Below are 15,183 nucleotides of genomic sequence, written 5' to 3'. Positions count from 1 at the left end.
GGGGATGCTTGGAAATTCATGCAGTGACATGGGTGGGAGGAAGAACTGCTGCCTCTCACATGGGGGAGGCTGGGAGTGGGGAGAAATTCAGCAATGCAGCATGGGGAATTGTAGCAATTTAGCAAGCTAACCTGAACACAGAGTAAAAATTAAGACCTGAAATACACTGGCATTTCTAACATCACTGGGTTAGAAATCCCAGCTCTTTGTTTCTTTTAGGTAAGCACACAAGCCACTGTAAGAGAACAATACCCCATCTTTCTAGCTGCTATCTAACTATGTATAGAGGGTTCTGCTTCAAAGAAATAACAATGGAAACAGGAGATAAATGATGAATAACACACCAGTGAACTCTAGCTGACTCAAATTTTCCATAGAGCACTTTTTCACACTGAAAAGTGTGTGGAAAGACTGATTTGGAACACTTATTTTTAATTTATCAGATTGGCTTGGCCTCACAAGAACTGAAACAGAACTTCAAAACAAGTTGCAATGTTTCTATCTGACATGTTTGAGTTCTCCCACTTTTTCATTCTGAAATACTTCAAAATTTTTTTCTTATGCATCAAGATAATTTCAGGAAACACAAGTGTCTGTTATCGCTATCCTCCCGAAAAACCTTTTTCAGACAAACTGAATTTTGGTTTGGCTTTGGTGAGAATACTTATAAAGCCTTGGTTTCAGTTTACTTTTTTTCTTTAAATTTAACTATGAAACTGAAAACTCAGTTGCTTACAGACCTACAAACGAAGTTGACCGTGCTTTAGTACCCCACAAATCAGCAGTAGCAGGCCATCAGTGCTGATCGCTTTTCAGGCATCACAGAAGAAGCTCACTTTCAAGAGAGCTTAGGAGAGCTATGCAGTGACTACCAGGATTTTAGCATGGGAACGCTTGAGAGAACTGGATGGGTGTTTGATGGAGTGCAGGATCAACAGGCAATCAGTGAAAAGGCTGATTATTTTCATTCTGGAGAAGAGGATTGCATCAAGCTGAACTGTCACAGACTTGCCAATGCACCCAGTGGGCAGGTGTCCTGGAGTGTGCATTTTGTTCCGGCTCACTCATGCACAAATGAAAGCTGTCCAAAAGAACAGCAGGCCATGGGTGCTTCTCCTCTCCCCTCCTCTGCCTTCCTCACATCCCTTTGCCTTCACCAAGAAGATGCCAGAGCTGCATTGCACCCCCAGTAGCGCAGAACTCACAGCTCAGCCACTCACTATCAAAAATAAATCTGCACTTATGATGACAGAATCAGAACACACTGAGATAGGGGAGCACACATGTATTTTATCTTAGCATATGCCACTAGCTTTTGGCAAGGGTTTCTAGGCACCACTGAACGTGGCTTTATCAGCTTCTTCCAACTATCCTTCAGCATATTTTGTGCCTCGAAACAAAGCCTCAACAAGGTACGTTGCAAGAGGAAGGCAACACCATCATCAGGACCTTGTCACATGACAGCTGGACACAGGGTAATGGAAATTTATAGGAGATAAATAGATTATTTGGGCCTGTCTCTATACCTGTTCCCTAATAACCTGTGTGTGCTGTCATTGATACCTGCCTTTCTGAGGACTTTAAATTAATAAGTCCATAGATACTATTTAATAAGATGAAATATACTTTTGGTAACTCATAGCAAAGTAATGTAGGTATAAGTGAGAAAAGTTTGAGTATGACTACAGCTTTGGCAGCTGCATGATCAAACGTGGTCACTCACAGTGATAAAGCAGCCAAGACCTGTTGTATGACACCAGTCAGTGAAAGTCAAGCTTCATTCTCTGAACACAAGCTACTTCATAGGGTGATGGGTGAATATCCTAGCAAGTTTGGCTTCTTCAGCTTCTCTAGAGACCTGCTAGCTGAGGTAGGAAGGGCTGCTCTAATTTATAAAAAATGATTTTTGCCCTGCTCAGCATTTTATTTTGAAGCCTTTCCCAAGGAGAGCTGTGGTGGGTCTATCACAAATAGCTGCTGCAGTGGAAGAGGACAGACTTCGCTTCTCTTACCACTGTGCTCACTGCTGCCACAAGCACAGTGGCTGATCTGGCTGCAGTCAGTGGGGTTGTCTTTTCTTGAGAAGGAACAAACCACAAAGCAGAAATTGGAGAAAGCAAAAGTACTGAGCAATTTATTGCACCAGAAGAATCTAGAGCTGAGCTCCACCACCACTGACTGATGCCTTCACCAAGTATCCTTGGATCCTCCAACTGAAAATGCATGAACATAGATCCTGTGTGTGGCAACATTTTTATGATTCTTCAGGAGAAGATGGTGTGGAAATTAAGTAATAAGAATTAGTAAAAGAGATAATTTAATCTGCCCATCATCTGAAAATGCAGCATCAGTTAAATATTACTAATATTTCAGATGGTTCTCTGGGTTAAAAGACTATCATTTATGGGTTATCGTTTGTGCACTAAAAGACTACTCTGAAAAAAATAAGACTACATACAGTAAGGTAGTAAGGAGGTGTTTTGCCGATTATCAGGCCTAACATAAAGGACACAGCCAGCATAAAGATGAACCAATAACCAAATTGTATTTCATACAAAAGGGTCAGTACATGGGTGAGCACTGGGGGTACAAACAAGTCAGTGAGATCATACATAATCACACATAAGACCAAGGAAACCACACACTGAATCTCTACACAGCCCACATTGACAAAAGCCAGACCTGACTGGAGCCCAGTCCCAGGGAGGCAGGAGGTCCTTCCCCAACAGGGAACTCTGCACAGGGCATCCACCTCACAGACAGACACTGCCCCTGCCTGCAAGGGGTCCCAGCTTTTATCCCTCAGTGGGACACCTGACCTTGGGTTACTTACTGCAGACACCTGGGGCTCATTTACCCAATGGCTCTCCCTGCAAGGCCGGCACCACCCTGGAGGGAAGCTTAAAGGTAAACTCACCCCCCCTTTGTGAAGGGCTGTGGGAATCACCCACATGTCAACCTTAATTTGGGGCTTGGGGTTGAAACCTCAGCATTTTAGAAGGAGGACTAGTCTTACAGGCTCTATCCTTACCTAATAGTGTTTAGGTCTGGGAAATACTGAAAATAGTATTAAAAAAAAAAAAATTAATGCCACAGCTTTCTGTGAATTCTGTGGTCTGTGATCCTGTATCCTCAGATGATGCAAAGGACACCCCAGAACTGGACATGGGTGTTCCTAGGATGTGATAAGGTACTAAAAACATATTTGTACTGCCTGAAATTAATGCTCCCTGAGAGGGAGAGGCTGTACAGCATCACACCTTTACTCTGTCCCAGTTAGTTAAGATTCTAACTTCCACTGTGGTTAGTTCTTCCCTTAGAAAGACAAGTAGTAGAGCATGAAATACCACCTGGGACAAATACACTGGCTGGAACAGTGACAGTAAGCAGATAGACTGTGTATTTCTTAACCAACTTAAAGATGTTGAAGAACAGCCTCAGGATGGTGAAGATGACCAAGGACTCCAGTGGACATCCCCTCACACATCGGGAGACATAATCTTGTGCTGGGCATTTTCTTGACCACCTGAAATAAAGGCTACATTCTGAAATGGATCTCTTCCTGAATAAACCTCCAATTTATAAAACAATGACTTAACTGTCTTGAAAAGAGCCCAGTATGGAAATTAAATTCATCACCTTCATGATAATTTTTGTGAAGAGAGATACTGAATTTTTAAGTGTAGTCTGGTTAGAGTCACTGGATTTATTTGCCTCTATTTTCTTTCATGAGGCTGGATATTTGTTAGAGCTCTTTTAGACCAGGTACACGTGATAAAATGCTGGCTACTCAAGACCATGACATGCTCCTGCCTATAGGTTGCTGCTCACTTCGTGCAGGGTAGACGGGAGCCTGAAAGTTCCTGTTTTATCATATAGTTGAATTTTTTTGATATCCTGAAATATTAATATGATCCTCTCCAAATAGAAAAAAGTCTCTTACAGAAAACATTTCACTTTTACTTGGGACCACATTAATAGCCCTCTCAATCCTCTCCTGTAGGAGTGTATTGCAGATACAAGCATGTGGCAGGAAAAAAATAGTTCCTGGGATGGGGACATGGATTACAGGAAGAACAATGTGCATAAGCGTGTGTGGGAAGAAGTGGGCAAAAAAGCTGCACTGCAGCTCGAGGTGGTGTGTACTGTAGTTAAATCCAGCTGGTAACTCAAATACTTGTTTGACAAGGCAGCTCTGGATGTGTTTTCACTTCAGGGCTAACCACTGCAGAGAGTTTTGTAGTAGGAGTCTACTATAGGCCACCTACCCCAGACAGAGAGGTGGATGAAACATTCTATAGGCATTTAGGATAAATCTCATGATCACTTGCCCTTGTTCTTGTGGGAGACTTTAACTTCCCAGACATCTGCTGGTAATACAACACAGCAGAGTGGGACCAGTCCCGGAGATTCCTGGAATGTGTGGGAGACAACTTCCTGACACAGCTGGTGAGTCAACCAACCGAAGAAGGTGCCCTTCTGGATCCCCTCTTTGTGAATGGAGAAGGACTGGTGGATGATGTGGCAGTTGGAGGCCAACTAGAGCACAGCAATCATGAAATAATAGAGTTCTCTATTCTTAGAGAGGCCAGGAGAAGGGGCAGCAGAACTGACATCCTGGACTTCCAAAGGGCTGACTGTCTTGTTTGGGCACCTGCTTGACAGGATCCCTTGGGAGACAATCCTGAAGGGTATAGGGGTCCAGGAAGGCTGCGGGCTCTTTACGAAGAAAGTCTTCATGGCTCAGGAGCAGGTGGCCCTCAGGTGCTGTAAGAGAAGCTGGTGCCAGAGAAGGCCACCCTGGGTAAACAGGGAGCTTTGGCTGCAACTCAGAGAGAAAAGGAGAGTTTACTGATTTTGGAAGAAGGAGCTAGCCACACACAGTGATTACAAAGATGCTGTGAGGCCATGTAGGGCTGAAATCAGGAGGTCTAAAGCCCAGCTAGAAATTAATCTGGCTTCAGCAATCAAGGACAACAAGAAATTTTACTATAAGTATGTGAGCAGCAAAAGAAAGACCAGGGAGTGCCTCCATCACCTGCTAGATGTGGGAGGAAACATGGTAACAATTGATGAGGAAAAGGCTGAGGTGCTTAATGCCTTCTTTGCCTCAGTCTTTAATAACAAGAGTAGCTGTATTGAGGGAATCCAGCCTCCTCAGCCAGAAGACAGAGACTGGGAGAACGACACTCCCCCAATCTAGGAGGCGACAGTCAGTGCCCTGCTGCATCACATAGACGCACACAAGTCTATGGGACTGGATGGGATACACCCGAGAGTGTTGAAGGAGCTGGCTGGGGTGCTCGCCAAGCCGCTTTCCATCATTTACCAGCAGTCCTGGCTGAGCGGGGAGGTCCCGACTGATTGGAAATCGGCCAATGTGATGCCCATCTATAAGAAGGGTGAAAGGATGATCCGGGAAATTACAGGCCTGTCAGCTTGACTTCAGTGCCCGGGAAGCTGATGGAGCAGCTCATCCTGAGAACCATCACACAACACATGAGGGACAACCAGATCATCAGACCCAGTCAGCATGGGTTTATGAAAGGCAGGTCCTGCCTGTCAAACCTGATCTCCTTCTGTGACAGGGCGACCTGGTTATTGGATGAAGGAAAGGCTGTGGATGTTGTTTACCTTGACCTCAGTAAGGCTTTTGACAGTTTCCAACAGCATTCTCCTGGCGAAACTGGCTGCTCACGGCTTGGATGGGCACACGCTTCACTGGGTAAAAAACTGTCTGGGTGGCCAGGCCCAGAGAATTTGGTGAACAGAGTTAAATCCAGTTGGTGGCCAGTCACAAGTGGTGTCCCCCAGGGCCAGGTTTTGGGGCCACTCCTGTTTAACATCTTTATTGATGATCTAGACAAGGGGATCGAGTGCACCAATCAGTTTGCAGATGACACCAGGTTGGGTGGGAGTGTTGATGTGCTCGAGGGTAGGGAGGCTCTGCAGAGAGACCTGGACAGGCTGGAGCCATGGGCTGAGCCCAACTGGAGGAGTTTCAGTAAGGCCAAATGCCGGGGGCTGCCCTTGGGCCACAACAACCCCCAGCAGCGCTACAGGCTTGGGCAGGAGTGGCTGGAGAGCTGCCAGTCAGAGAGGGACCTGGGGGTGCTGATTGACAGCCAGCTGAACAGGAGCCAGCAGTGTGCCCAGGGGGCCAAGAAGGCCAATGGCATCCTGGTTTGTGTCAGCAGTAGCGTGGCCAGCAGGGACAGGGAAGGGATCTGACCCCTGCACTCGGCACTGGTGAGGCCGCCCCTCGATTCCTGTGTTCAGTTTTGGGCCCCTCACTACAAAAAGGACATTGAATGACTCGAGCGTGTCCAGAGAAGGGCAACGAAGCTGGTGCAGGGTCTGGAGCACAGGTCGTACCGGGAGCAGCTGAGGGAACTGGGGGTGTTTAGTCTGGAGAAGAGGAGGCTGAGGGGAGACCTCATCGCCCTCTACAGCTCCCTGAAAGGAGGGTGCAGAGAGCTGGGGATGAGTCTCTTTAGCCTAGTAGAAAGCGACAGGACAAGAGGGAATGTCCTCAAGTTGTGCCGGGGAAGGTTTAGACTGGATATTAGGAAGCATTTCTTTACAGAACAGGTTGTTGGGCATTGGAATGGGCTGCCCAGGGAGGTGGTGGGGTCCCCATCCCTGGAGGTGTTTAAGTGTTGGGCTGACATAGCGGTGAGAGATATGGTGTAGTTGGGCACGGTCTGTGTGAGATTAATGGTTGGACTGGATGATCTTCCAGGTCTTTTCCAATCTAGGTGATTCTGTGATTCTGAGTTTACCAATGTTTGTGTCCACATCCTATAGAGTACCTATTTAGAAAACTTTATAAATAGAAGAATTACGGGGAAGGGTTACAGGGACCATAATTCCTTCATTAGCATTAATTCAGTTCATGCTCCCCATCCATTTGGGAAGCAGTGGCCATGATCCTCCGTTCCCTCATTCATCCCCATTTTGTGGCTGTGAGCCCATGAGTGCCCCTGATCCCCTGTTATTTCAGAATTACTTACTCCTGAAAGAGGAGAAAACTGGATAACTCATACAGCAATCTCTCAGACAGAAATACCTCACATAAACTTGTGGGATCCTGGAAGGTCTCTATGGAGAGAGGAGCAAAAGAGACAGAAGTGTCCACAAATACTGAGAGCTGATTTATTAACCTCATTGTGCTTCTCAGTTTGCCAAGCAGGAACATGTTTCTGTCTTTATGCTTTCATGTACCAACCTATTATTGAACAATTAATATTTTAAAGGAGTGCCATATTAAAAATATTACACTTTATAAAGTCTTCAGAATAAGTCTGTTGTGTTTTGGATGTCAGAGTATGGTAGTCTGCATCTCCGCAAGTGCTGTAGCTACAAATGTATGCAATTGAAACAATTTTATTTTTTTTTTATTACAGTAACAGAAGCTTAGACCTATTTTAGCAGGCATACTTTTGTTTTTAATTTTCATTAGTTGCAAAAAATATCACTAGTGTAGTAGGACTTCATAGTGTTTATTAAATGTAAATAAATTATGTATACAGAAAGAATTTTTTCCTCCTCACAAACAATGTTAAACAGTGAACAGATCTGAAAAACATGCTAAATAAGGCCCTAATGCACAAAAGCCTAGGCTTCAAAGTTCTGCTTCTCTGAGAATTATTAGCAGCATTTCCTCCTCCTTGTCACATGCAGTTACGTATTGCTGTTGTCTTTAACCAGTGAGTCAGATTATTGAAGCCCTTCCATGTACAAGTAAATGTTTACACTCATTGATAACCAAAAAAGCACTTCAACATGTTCCAGGATCCCACAGAAGAGATGAGGTTTCAAGGTCCATATGTCTGCAGAGTTCAATGCATTGGAAATAAATCCTACATCAGTTGGGTGCATATCCCCTGAAATAGCTATAGGTATTTATTTTACAGAAAAATTTTTGATTGACCCAAGTTATGGGCACAATTACAAGGTAGGTAGTAGGGACCAATTCAGATAAACTACCGAATATATCAGCCTTTTTGATGACCTCGTCAACAAATGCTATTTCAACTCTCTCAAAAGCTACAGAATCAACGATACCATGACTAGAAACAGTTCTGAAATGGAAAATATGTCCAGGTCCTAACCACTTTAGTCCTTGCTTTGAAGGAGTCTGGCAGTTTTAAAGATGTGATCCAGTGCTGAAGAACTGAGCTCCCCAGTGTTTTCCATGGGTCACCTCTCAGCTCTGCCAGCTGGTGGGCATGTGTTCATGGGGCTGAAGAAACAAACAGCAAAGCCACCTGCCAGGGTGGATGCCTCTTGCAGCCACTGCTCGCCCCATACACGTCAGAGGACAGGCAGCACAGGACTCAGCTCTGCCCTCACACACAAGGTGTCCTCTGAGATAACTTTTTGCTTTTCGCAGGGGGATGGGTCTGAGAGGGTGGTGCAGGGATGCCCTGGAGTGGTGAGAGCAGCAGGAGTGCTCAGGCCTGGCACCCCGTGGGTAGGTGCCCTGCAGTGCCCTTTTTTTGATCCATTTTAGTCCTTTGTGAATGTAATCCACCAGCAAGAGCAGCAGGGCACAGGCTCCCCTTCTCTTTTGCCCTTGTCTTTCCTCACCTCTACCACGAAGGCACCGAGGCTACATCACACCCCTGGTAGCCCAGGAGTCACAGCTCAGCTGCTCACTGGTAAAGACAGATCTGCACCTACAATAGTCAGAAAGGATTGACAGGATCATGAAGGCAGGTATAGGTGTGATTTTGTTTCCCTTTCTTTGGGAAATAAAATGTAGAAGAAATTGTTCATAGCACAGAGGAGAGAACTCTTGCTGGCAGTGACTACAATTGCTTTGGCCCCTTCCATACATGCGTGATAACCTCAGAGGACAGGTTTACACAGATTTACAGGGCCCCTTTTCAGGGCTTGAGAGACAGCCCTGGGGTAGCTGTCACATAGTCATTTCCAAAACCTGAGCAGCAGCATCCCCCACTGTCTCTTTCTGGCAACCCAGGTTTTAGAGGCAAAATATGCTCCCTCAGCCAGAGCTGCCGAGCTGGCTGGGACTGTGCTGCTTCCAGGATCTGTGTCCCTCTTTCTACAAAACATGATGCTGAGCTGTCTAATTTGATCCCTTTGCACTGAGCCAACCTGGACTGCTTTGCTTTCTAGTGGGCAGTGCAGAGAAAAATTACAAAGGCACCAGGCTAGATCCCTTCTGCACAGGTCCTAGATGGTTTTGTCTTCCCCTCCCACCCCCTCCTCTTTTTTTCCCCCCTTCTCTCTCTCTAAAGGCATTCAAACAGTCTCAGTTTTCATTTCAATGTCACCTCTTCATACTGCTGATGTTCTGTATAACATCAGATCAGATTTTACTCTCACACAGATTATTAGATAGTAGATAACATAGATAATCAGAAAGTAGATAGCAGATTATCTGCATTAATTGTACTAATATCAGTGAAAGGAGCTTGCATTTAGCACCTCAGCCAAAGGATAAAGATCAAGTCTATTGACCTCAGTAGGTAATTGATCAGTTTAAAAAAAAAAAAAAAAGTTATATGAGAAAGGCATATTCTATCTTGTCTACTACAGTGCATGGTTTAGGAGGTGCAAAGATAAAGAATTCACCCCACCCCACAAAAAAAAATTAAAAAAAAAAAATAATCAAATACTAGAGCAATGGGGCTTTTATTCACCAAGGAATTTTCCCTATATTATTCCCATTAAATAAGCCACTTTTTCTGACATGCTGCCTCTAGCCAGTACCAATACGGGACTCTTCCAGGAAAAAAATTAAACAAACCAAAAACTTGTTGTACAGCCAGTTTCCCATGCTGTGCTATGGAAGATGTAGAAATCCTCCCTAATCCAGATTTTTTCACTTACATCCAAAAACATACAACGTATTTTTACTTGACAATCTACAGGAACTTATCTTACACACAGAAAACCCTGTGATAACAGACTTAGTGTTGTCAACTCTGCTTCAAAGTCAAGAAAGGCTGTGATTAAGAATTCCTGTGCAGCTTTCATGAAGCCTCTTTCCATGCACTTTTCATGACATTGTGTCTCACTACATGCTCATACACAGCTCTTTTCACAGGGCACGAGTGCACTCTGTGCCTCAGATGAGCAGTGATCACTGACAGAGGAATTACTTCATGTTTTACGCTTTCTGCATTACTCAGCATGCATCACACATTTAGTGCATCACACCAAATCAGAGAGCATCTCTTCACTGCCTATTCCAGTCTGTTTTCCTCTGCACAAGATTTCTTATTTCATCCATCCCTGGCCCCCACCTTTTAGTCTTCTCATTTTAGTCTCAATTTTCTCAGCCAGGTTCAGCTTTATCCGGTCTCCAACTCCCATATGCCCATTCCAAGTTGATAAACGTTGTGGTTGCTTCTGCAGATTGAACCTTTGTCAGTGTAGCCAAACTAGCTTTAAACTAATTAACATAGGTAGCATTAAGAATGAAAGAAACGTTGACCTGTTCACTCTAGGTAATACTCACACATGCTGGGCCCCACACACTAGCTAAAAGTCAAAACCCAAGCTGTTGTGTGACTTTGCCTTGGCATTTTGTGGGATGCCAATGCAGAACACAGACACTTGTAAGAGCCCATCCATTAGAGTAGAAGAGTTCTATCAGACTGATTCCAGGTCTGCAGCTCTGAGACCCGCCCAGCTAATAAACTTGTTCATGGACCTTCTGCAAGAATGAAGTGAAAATAGGAAATCTTGGTGCAAATGAAGGCAGGATAATAAACATCACTGCAAGAAATGCTTGTATTCAGGATGACATAAGCTCATTTTCTGTTTCCTTACCCAGGAGTCATGGTGTCAAAAAAAAAAAAAAAAAAGCAGCAAGATTTTCTTCAGCTTTTTCATAAAGTTTAATTTCAGTCTCCAGCTTTTATTACTTTGCAATTAGTCATGCATGTTGCTTTCACAAAAGCTATATCCAAGGAGAAAAACTCCCTAAATAATCCCTAATTTAGTCCCTCAAAAGGAATTTGGCAACCAACTCAGAAGATTAAACCATGATTAAGTAGCTGCCTAAAACTGAAAAGCAAGATGACGCTCTGTAGCCTCCGAAGTTTTCTGGTGAAGAGCTAAGACTTGTGTTATCCCTATTACCCAGGGAGGAAATCAATCTGCTGTGTGGTGCACAGTGGAAACAAGACTCTGCACTTCCTTTATCTTCCTATCTTGCAAATGCAAAGTATGTCTGCCTCCATGTTTTATTGCTTTCACTCTCAGCCTGGTAAGGAGCCCTCAGGCCTTATGTCTCTTCCCTGCCATGTGTTACTGTGCAGCTGGGGCCAATGCAGTTCAAGGAGAAGCTACAACCCTCCTGGGTTGCCTGAGCCTAGTCTCAGCAGAAGACTTGAAAAGTTTCCATAAATCTGTTTATCAGATTTGGGATTCAATTAGCACTTTCATTTGAAGTATCTGCTTCACTCAAAACTGGATTGTGTTTGTTTGTGTTTTTCTTGTGGTTAGAAAAGTTTTTGGCAGGTTTCAGACAAGCTTGGGGGGAAATTTTTCAGAAGCTTCTAGCCAGATATACATATGTCTAAACCTGCTGTTTTGGGTTTTTTCAGGAGGAAACTGATAATGATTTTTGCATGCAGCAAGACACTGTGTGGGTTGAGGGTATGGGGTTTTCCCATCAATTTTTATTCCCACAAAATATGTTTTTCTCCATCTCTAATTTGCAAGTTGATAAGCTGTTAACTGTGTTGAGACTGCTGTTGTTCACTCTGATTTGTGCTTGACTTGATGTACATAGCTGGGCCTCCTGGTTTTCCCCTGTCAAACCCACCAGGACTCCATCAGGGACTGTTGGCATGAGTTCCAGCTGCATGGATAAGGCAATGAGTGAGATCAGAAACTTATTCAGAGCGGTGATGCAGGATCTACCTAAAGACTACCCATGCTTAATGAATGGCATGTTACAGAACCTCCTCTGCCTCATGAAATCGAGTTTCTTCCTTTCCAGATTTTGGGGGTCCAACTGACAAAAAGAACCAGATAGAAAGAGGAGAAAAGTAACTCAAGCCAGCTGTGTGCATGCAGTCATGATGTCCTGGGGAGCCTGGGAGATTTTTAGTTATAATGTAGTTAGTATTGATGTTTCATCTGCTCCATGACACATATTAGGAAGTTTTAACTTACTACTGAAAGTGTATTAAATGTTGTGATGTAATAGTTATTTAATAACTGCCTGATGTGAGAGATTATTTGTGATCTCAGGCACAAGGTAATACAGACAGAAGTATATGCTTACCCAGAAAAGGAATTCTACTAACAGCTAAATGCTCAAATACCTATTAATGTTTTTCAGAGTTTAATTTACTGACAATTATTTTTTTAATTGCTAAGCTTTTGCTAGCTGTTTTCATACTATGAACTCCCTCTGCAGGGAGACAGAGGTTTCACATTACAATAGCACAGAAAATGGAAACACAATGTATAATGAGGACACCATTCATTTATAGCAATCTCAGAGTCAGTTTCTTTAATTCCCTATGCATGAACTTTACCTGTGCAGGTTGTTCCTGTCTTTCAGCAAGCAAAAAGTTGATCTGAGAAGGAAGTAATAAAAGAAGTAATCACATTTCAATGGTCATGGAATACAGATTTACATACTCTCTGTAATCAGACACCAAGCACCTAAAAATCAAATAAATAAGCTTCCTACACCATTTTGGCTGACTGTTCTGTTTTCAATCTGGACTGACTTCATGAGAAAAATCCTTGTGGCCTTGGTTTCTCTGCTGAACTCAGGAACACAGATGTTATACTGAAGCCAGTTATAATTGTGACTTTTTCCACAGCTACCAAACCTGCCAGGGCACGAGACACAAGTCAGCAACATCTACTAGATGGCATGTAAGTGAGCCTAATTGATAGTAAAATATTCTCAGGCATGTGTGCTAGCTCTCTCAAGAAATCTTATTCCCTTTTTCTCACCTGGGGTGAGAATATCACTTGTTTGCTGCTTTGCCTTCTGCACCCCGGGCTGGGGAGGCCAGCAAGCAGGCACGTCCAGCGGGCAGAGGGAGGCAGGTCAGCTGCAAGAAAGGCGGCAAGCAGGGAAGCCTCTGCCAGGGGCACGGCCAGGGTCTGTCACTTAAGTGGTGACTTCTACAGGTTTCATGGGAGAAAGGGACTCCAGGGTTTCCAGGCAGGTTGAATGAACCAGTCTGATTTTAGTTCGGTTCCTTTTTGGAAACTACCTTCAAAGAGAAGTTGTTTTGCTCATTCTGTGGGGGCTAGAGGTGCAGAAAAGTGAAAGCAAGACTGGAGGAAATGGACCCAGCCTGCAAAAATATACTGAGGAAGAGCAACTTTATTTTTATATCTTTTCACTTAGCATGCTTCACCAAGATGGGTGGGTTTCTGTTCTAGTTTAGACTTTGGGTCCTAAAACCCAGCCTATGGAGACTGAGAACCTTTTGTCTGATCCCTTCAGAGAAGAGGTGTTGTAGTTCTACCTCAAAGTTCTGGCTGATGCAGGATCCCTCACAGACAGTTTTAATACTTTTTGCATAATAACGTGAATGTAAGATATTGAGCCAGTGGGTGGGTACATTTTTCCTTAGGGATGTGGTATAATGTGAGCAGAATACATTTCACTGAGATTAGCTATGTAAGAGCTAGCTTGTCCTCTGGGTTGCCTGTATAATCAACAGAGAAAAACAAGTTGCTTGAGAGAACAATTCACTTTATCTTATGAACAGATAAATGCAATACAGGGGTTTCACTCTGCTTCCACTGACTATAGATAGAGCCTAATTACTGGGAATTACAGAAGTAGGTGATATGAATCCCACACAAGCTGTCTCAACTTGAAAAATGTACATGGATTTGATACAGCTCTCCAAAATTTAAGTTGCATCATGAGGTGCCTTGAAATCAGGCTGCAGGGTGCTGAATACAGGCATGTTACTGCATTTGTAAAAGCTACACATCATGCTTCCTGGAAAACGATGTGCAGGATCCTCGCTCATTATAAAATATATATGCTTAACTGCCTCTGTAATACATGAAGCTCTCAGCCCTGTCTCTTGCTGTCCACAAAATGCTTGGCTTTAGGATTAAGCAAGTAATTGTCATTTGTCTCTGAAACAGTCTTCCATTCCCACAAAGCAGTGATGCCCCTTGGAATTAGTGCCAGGCAATTTGGGAGGTATGTGAAAGGGAGGAAAGAAAAGCACTTCTTACAGCTGCAATCAGCCATGATGCTTCAAGCAGCTCAACTCAACAGCGACTCTCAGCTCATCTCTTCCCGTTCGTTCCCCTTTATAATATCTAACCAGATACCACTGTGCTCTTCTGCTGGGTGCTTTTCTCATCCCCTGGCTCTCCCGCTGCAATTTTCATCTGCTATTACTTACCAGCAGTGCTGGCAAAGCCCTATGATGAACAACTCCCTCTTGGCATGGGGGACTCTCCTCCCAGTGCTCCACTTCACAGCTGCTTTGAAATGACAAAAATTAGAGACATGGCTGAACCACACAAAAAGAATATCAGCAGTCTGGGGGGTCTCAAAGTAGAAAAGATTTCAACAAGATTCTGTTACATCTCAAAAGCATATTAAACACAAATGACTTTCCGTAACGTAACAGCACTGATAGTCTTGCTTGAGTTGGTCTTCTCTGACTGAGACACACCAGTATCACTTAATATGAATGAGAAAGTTACATGACATCAAAATCACACTTTCTAAACTCAGATTCTGTTCTGACTGAAGGTGGCATAAATCTGAAGTAATTTCAATGCTATAATTATTCTAGGTTCAAGGCAGTGTAATAGAGGATAAAATATACTCCAGCAAGCACTGCTAGTCCTCGCTTTAACAACACATTTTAATTTTATGGAGAGTTTTAACTAATGCAATTTAAAAAGGAAGATGGAAGTAGAATGTGGAAACAAGGCACTTTCAAATGGATACATATATAATGGCTCCCTGTGAAGCAGCTTGCAAGCAAGGCAACTGCTCATCCAGAACAGGGTTATTTTTTAAATTTTAGCAATGGTGAAAGAAATTTAACACTTGATTCATTTTTATTGTGACTAATTATTTCAATATTTCTTAAGCTTGTTGTGTTAGATTCTGATGTCACTTACATTTTGTTTTTCACTACTTTAATTTCATTCGCCCCAAAGAAATTATTTCAGATTTTTGTCAGGATA

The 15,183-nt window shown here is 43.4% G+C and overlaps 1 long non-coding RNA gene across 1 annotated transcript in view; it reads right to left on the bottom strand.

Moving 5' to 3' along the window:
- Positions 1-5,098: 5,098 nt before the first annotated feature.
- The window catches only part of LOC113476953, a 29,362-nt gene continuing 19,277 nt past the window's right edge, over positions 5,099-15,183 (bottom strand). The window contains exons 3-4 of the long non-coding RNA XR_003397808.1: positions 10,084-10,090; positions 5,099-5,109 (exon numbers count right to left, since the gene is read on the bottom strand). This is a non-coding gene — a long non-coding RNA (uncharacterized LOC113476953). The remainder of the gene's footprint in view (positions 5,110-10,083; positions 10,091-15,183) is intronic.

This window comes from Athene cunicularia (genome assembly GCF_003259725.1).
Source record: "Athene cunicularia isolate RWA chromosome 2 unlocalized genomic scaffold, athCun1 chr2_part1, whole genome shotgun sequence".
Classification (NCBI taxonomy): Eukaryota; Metazoa; Chordata; class Aves; order Strigiformes; family Strigidae; genus Athene; species Athene cunicularia.
Note: the sequence above shows the minus strand (reverse complement) of the source record. Positions and strands in the feature narration are given on the sequence as shown.